Raw genomic sequence first — 6203 nt, forward strand, 5'->3', positions numbered from 1 at the left:
CAGATATTAAAGATGAAATCACTTTCTTTTCTTTTGTCTGGTAGTGTGTTCATTTTGGTAGTCAGTAAATAGGAAATGGCAAAACACACCGTTTGTCGCAATTTCTAATTTTGCACAAACACCCAAAATGTTAAAGAATCAGAATTTTGAACATTTTCAGGTTTTTGCATTTTATAAAAGAAGATATATTGAAGAAAATTTCTGCAAAATATCAATCACTAAATCTAACTGAAAATTATTAGAATTATTTTTAAATACAAATCTTAATAACCAGCTATTGATTCTGGAATCTTTGGAAGCTGTTTTCTCAAAAGCTACATGGCGATATCCAATTAAGAAGAATTTATGCAGAATCTAACAATACCAAAAATTCAATTTAAAATTTTCCGACAAACAGCTGGTTTTGCCAGAGCCAGTCACATATGCATCAATAAAGCAGGATATGAATGTCTACCAAAATATGTACCCCTTCAATTAAAGACCACTTTTAATGAATTTCTTTTATCTTTATTATGCTAATTCAAGACAAAGGCTGCTAAGACCATAAAAACTCTGGTCCCAAAAGTGGTCTTTAATTGGAGGGAGACCCTGTATTCACAAAAGAATAGCCACGTAGAAAACAATCTTTCGATAAACATTACTTTTTATTTAAATGTTCTGTAAATAAATGATGCTGGTTGAAGGTTGACCAACAGTACATACTAACGTCTGTGGATACTTCCAAGTTTTGTTCTCAGTTTAAAACTATTGATATATCCAGGTGTCTACCATGACAGGGCACTGCAATAACTGATTGTAAGCAAATATGGAGTACTGTATAGTGACAGTATGTACATACTTGACATCACAAATTACAGGAGTTTCATCGAATTGTAAGAGTTTCATTTTCTAAGAACATAACAATCCATATATTTTCTTCTCAAAATTATTGAAGTAATCATATCAGAATTCAAGGAGGGTCTTGTTTCATCTAATCAAATATAGAGCCTTCAGAAGCTGAAAGAGAAGTGTTGAAAATAACAATTGGTTATAAAAAGTAATAATATACTGTAATAATTAATAATAAATATAATCAAGAATGTTCAACATGATATGCTGAAGCTAAAAGACTATTGTAATTTAGATGTTTTCAAAAATGTGTAAGATGTCACCACTTATTGATAATGATGGGGAAAAGTTTAATGGGGAGAGATTTATTAGTGTTGCACCTTATCTTGATGTTTTTATTCATCTTATGAATACTATTACTGTACAAGCATGGTACAAGTAATAAAGTGAGCAATAGTAGTGATTCAGTCTCTTAACCATGAGGTCAAGTGTTAAAATCAAACACTGTCCAATTTGCATGTTCTTTGTCAGTGTGACATTGATTTCTGATGAATTCACTTAATCATCTGCCCTCGTGATCATTTCTTCCTATTAATACTGTATATGGTCAATGCTCTTTCTCATTTGCTTCTGCTTCTCTTTGGAACCAGCTTCCTATTAATATAACTACTTCTTCTAATCTTTGCAACTTTAAATCGCAACTTAAGACCTTTTTGTTTTCCGAGGGTATCACACTTGCATAGTGCGCCTTTGATCTTTTTGGAAATTGGCACCTTACAAATTCCGGATATTATTATTATTATTATTATTACATTATTATTTCAGTAGATGTACTGTCCCCTGGAAATTACAAAAAAATTATAAAAAATAATTTTGAAATTAATTTACTCATTTTGCAAAAACATCCACTACACATTATTAACATGAGCATAAAAAATTATTGATTTTAATACTGGATAATGATTAGAACAAAAACACTTCAGCGTCATTGCTGTCAAATTATGGGTGAAATTTGTATTAAATACACTAATTTCTATGTTCAATGTTGATTCTTTTTATGTTACTACAAAATGAGCAAGTTAAAGGTGATATTTATTATTATTTTTGGTATATTGCATGTATAATACATCTTCAATTTTAAGTCTCTTGAGAAGTGTTACCTGCGGCTTCCTTCTTAACTTCTTCTGCCATTTTAGTCTCTTTTAGTTTCATATATTTATCTTCCTTCTCTTGAAGTGCAGCATGGTGCCTTGCTCCATACTTGTACCCAATAAATAAGGCTGCATATCTTGAAAACTTTAAGGTAAAAAAATGTATTTAAAAAAAAAATCAAATTATTATTATTAATAATTATAAATGTTTGTCTGAAATCTATATGCTAAATAATAAATGTGCAACTTTTATATCAAAAAACTATTCAATGAAGGAAAACATTTTCTGCAAGGGTTCTATTGAAATGGAAGACATTCACACATAGGTCCAAGGGTATGGGGTGCCATACGCAGCAAAAGTCCAAGTTAAAATAAAAATTCAGTGTCAATTAATTTTCGCTGCAGTCCAATGCCGTGAACAACGCTTTCCAGTGGTTGGGGTACTGCAATCAAGAGCCATATGCTAGGCATTATAGGCTAGGCCTATGTGGGCTGGGATTTCCAACAAGGTCTTGGACCAGGCTTCTATAGCCTAAACTATAGTAGGAGGCCTGGTCCTATGCTAGGCCTATAAATACTATAGTAAAATTCTGTATAAGTAGTCATATGATTACAGGTTCAATTAACAATCGCATTTTTTTTTCTTCATTGAAAATTTTTAAAAAGTAAATAAAAAATAAATTTAACTTAGGGATTTTAAAATATTCCAAAAACTGTACACTTCAACAACAACAACAACAACAACAACAACAACAACAAAATGAAGCCTTCAAAATTTATTTAGGCCTAACAAACATACAACTATTATTAAGAATCGTAATTTAAATGGTCATCGCTAGGTCTATATTAATTTTTAATTTAAAACGCAAAACAATGAATCAGAATGAAAGTTGGCCTGATTGTCCACATTAGGTGGGCCCGATAGTCTAGCATACGCTTGGGCTAGATCGTCCTGCGCCCGATCGTCTGTCGCCGGATTGCACAAAGGTAGGAGGCCCTCCTCCTCAACTACTACTACTACTAGAATTCGATCCAACTCGGCCACAAGCCAACTCAAGTCATTTACTGGTACTACACTTTGAAGGAGTACTTCATCAAGTATAAAATACTAATTCTTTAAGTATTACTATACTTATTGTTATTATTATTGCTGTTATTATTGTTGTCATTGTTGTTATTATTATTGTTGTTTTTATTACCGTTAGTTTTAATATTAATTATTAGTCTTAGCATTAACATTATATATTGTTCAATATTTTTGCTGATATTATTATTACAGTCCTATATAAATAATAAATAATTTTCGATTTATTATTATTATTTATTAGTCCTAGTATTACTATTTTAATAATAGTAATTAAAAAAGTTATTGTTATTGGTGTTTTATTGGTATTTTTCTCATATTATTATTATTATTATTATTATTAATATTACTGTTGTTGTTGTTGTCACCTTTATTGTCAATATTATTACCCTATTATTACTAAGTAGGCCTAGTAAGTATTATAAGTATCATTATTATTATTATTACTAATTAGTTGCTATTATTATAAAAATAAACATTATTTATTATTGTTGTATTATTGCTATTATCACCTTCAATATCATTATTATCACTAATTAGTTATTAAAAATTGATATTTAAAAATTGTTATTATTACCATACTAGTATTTTTACGATTAGTATTGTTAAAATAAACATTACTATTAATGTTGTTGTTGTTATCACCTTTATTATCATCATAATGACTAATTAGTATTATTAAAGTAAATATTATTAATTTATTGTCGTTATTGGTGTTTAATATTATTGTTGAAGTAGAATTTTGTGAGTAAACAGAAGACGAACACATTAATAAATAACTCTTTTTTAATTCATAGGCAATACTAAATAGCATTCAAATCTCTTTTGGTATTGTGGTGGTCCTGTTTTACTAAAATACACTGTACTTTATTTTAATCATATATTGAAGAAAAAGGATGCAAAAACTGCAGAGATTTACATTAAATAACTTGTGGCCGAGTTGACCTGTACCCCCTACTACTAGCCTAGGCCCTAGGCCTAGTTAGTAAGTACGGTACGTACTAGACTAGCTAGCTAGGCCTAGCCCAGCTGCCTAGCCTTCCTAGACTTCATGGCGGTTCGATTACCTGCAAATACCTGGTTATTGCATGGCAAGAGGCAAATTAAACAAACTACAATTGACAATAAGTAATCATACAGTACAAATGTGGTTTAATTTCAACATCATTACATCAAATAACAAGCTTACCCTGATAAGCGGAGAAACTACAACCGGTGCAGGCGCCATCTTAGCTATGGATACGGGTACTGTACCAACTGTTCGCACGGTTAGTATGGAACGCCGTTACTGCCTTTGGTGGCTCTTTTCCGTTCGGCGCAATTTGCTATTCGGCCCTTTTAACCTTACGTTCGGTGCTTTTACATTACGTTCGGTGCTTTTTACATTACGTTCGGTGCTTTTTACATTACGTTCGGTGCTTTTACATTACGTTCGGTGCTTTTAACATTACGTTCGGTGCTTTTAACATTACGTTCGGTGTTTTAACATTACGTTCGGTGCTTTTGCCGCACTTCGGCTCTTTTATCATTTGGTGCTTTTACCTTTCGGCCCTTTCATCATTACGTACGGTTCTTTTATCATTCGGTACTTTCATGACCTTTGACATCGGGTCAAGTGAAAAAAAATCAACGGCTGTGGGAATGAGCCTAGTGGAAAATCGCGCGTAACAAAGCATATTCGACATGTGATTATCTTAGTGATAGAATAATAATAACTAACGAAAACAAAAATGTCTCGATCAATCAAAATAGTATTAAAAGACCTGGATCTACATTTTCTTGTCCCTAAGTTTGAAAGGGAAAGGGAAAGTTTTTTCCACATGATTTTGGTGGTATATTAGGGCAAATAAAAATATAAAGATTATCACTATTAGACCTAGTATTGAAAACAAAAATAACTAGGGGGGACTCTTCTTTATTCGGGATATGAAGAAGCAGGCTTATTGAAATAAAAGAAACGTAATTAATTAATTACCGGTAACCAAACGATTCCAAACAAGTCCGTTCCCATTTTTGGCTTGCATAATAAATAAAAGTTAAACTCAAAATTTTCTCCCTCCAGTTGATTGATTTATTTTCCCCTCCCTTTAGTGTCCGGTCGTTTTACAAATGCTCCTTCCGTAGTTATCTCGTATTTTGATATTGGTATTTATTTTTTGTCTTTTTATTTTGTCTACCTTTTTAATATTATATAATATATATTTTATACTTACTTCTTAATTCATACGTAATTCAGCCTTTGTTGCTGCTATGTATGTTTTTGATGATGAATTTTTGATAAATATACCTCAAATAAATCGAACGTGCGGTAGTACCGTAGAAGATGGAAGAATGCCATACTATAATTCACTTCATCAGAAAATGCAATTAGCCATGTTGGCGTTATCCCAATACTACTGGTTGAACAATGTACATAAGCCTTTCCTGTTTTAACCTCTATATTTTTAGAGCCTTATAAACATTTTAATAGCCTGTAGAATGATAGGCCTACATAATTTCCAAGAATAAATTTAAATAATATCGCAAAGTTCAGTTCACTAAGCAAAGAGGTATAAGTTACTCTCACCCATAGAATATTTGGATTACTTACTCTTTCATTTTTCGAATATTTTTAAAGATATAGGTAGCCCTATACAATGTTTGCAGCATATCTCGTTTCTTATTTTTAACTTCCTGAAAATTGAAGAACATACTGTATGCCAGCTATCTTGGCAATATTGTGTCCGGTTTAGGGGATTGATCGATTGTCTTTTTCCTACCTTCTTTGCATTCCTTCCTTCCTTGAATGTGCATTTCTTATTCGACGGTGTGAATGTTGCTCCCTCAATTTACTGAAAACCAATGTTAGCGAAACAGATCACTGCTTAGTGTAGATAGCTGATTTACAACAGCAACATTGAGATTGTATATTATGTTACTTGGATTGCCTCATCCTTTTCTATAATCGAAAAAGTGAGTAAACAAAGTCATGAATTGTAAGTTTTTTTTCAAATGGGTTTCTATTTACAAATAAGCCCCAGCGGCGCCGTTGATTTAGTAGTGTTCATATAGGCCGACAGAAGACACTAGTTTAAACCATGATTAGGGCGACCGTTTTACTTTTAAAGATTCCTTATTAGTTCTTGGAATATATATATATA

The 6203-nt window shown here is 31.7% G+C and overlaps 1 long non-coding RNA gene across 1 annotated transcript; it reads right to left on the reverse strand.

The window, feature by feature from the left end:
* Positions 1-625: 625 nt before the first annotated feature.
* On the reverse strand, positions 626-4408 carry LOC117121331. The gene is made up of 3 exons (XR_004447527.1): positions 4253-4408; positions 1989-2124; positions 626-996 (listed from the first exon to the last, which is right to left on the reverse strand). It is a non-coding gene; the product is annotated as an uncharacterized LOC117121331 (long non-coding RNA).
* Between the last annotated feature and the right edge of the window lie 1795 nt (positions 4409-6203).

The sequence above is a fragment of the Anneissia japonica genome, unplaced genomic scaffold (genome assembly GCF_011630105.1).
Source record: "Anneissia japonica isolate Jap-2015-1 unplaced genomic scaffold, ASM1163010v1 scaffold21_len1647178_cov195, whole genome shotgun sequence".
Lineage (NCBI taxonomy): Eukaryota > Metazoa > Echinodermata > Crinoidea > Comatulida > Comatulidae > Anneissia > Anneissia japonica.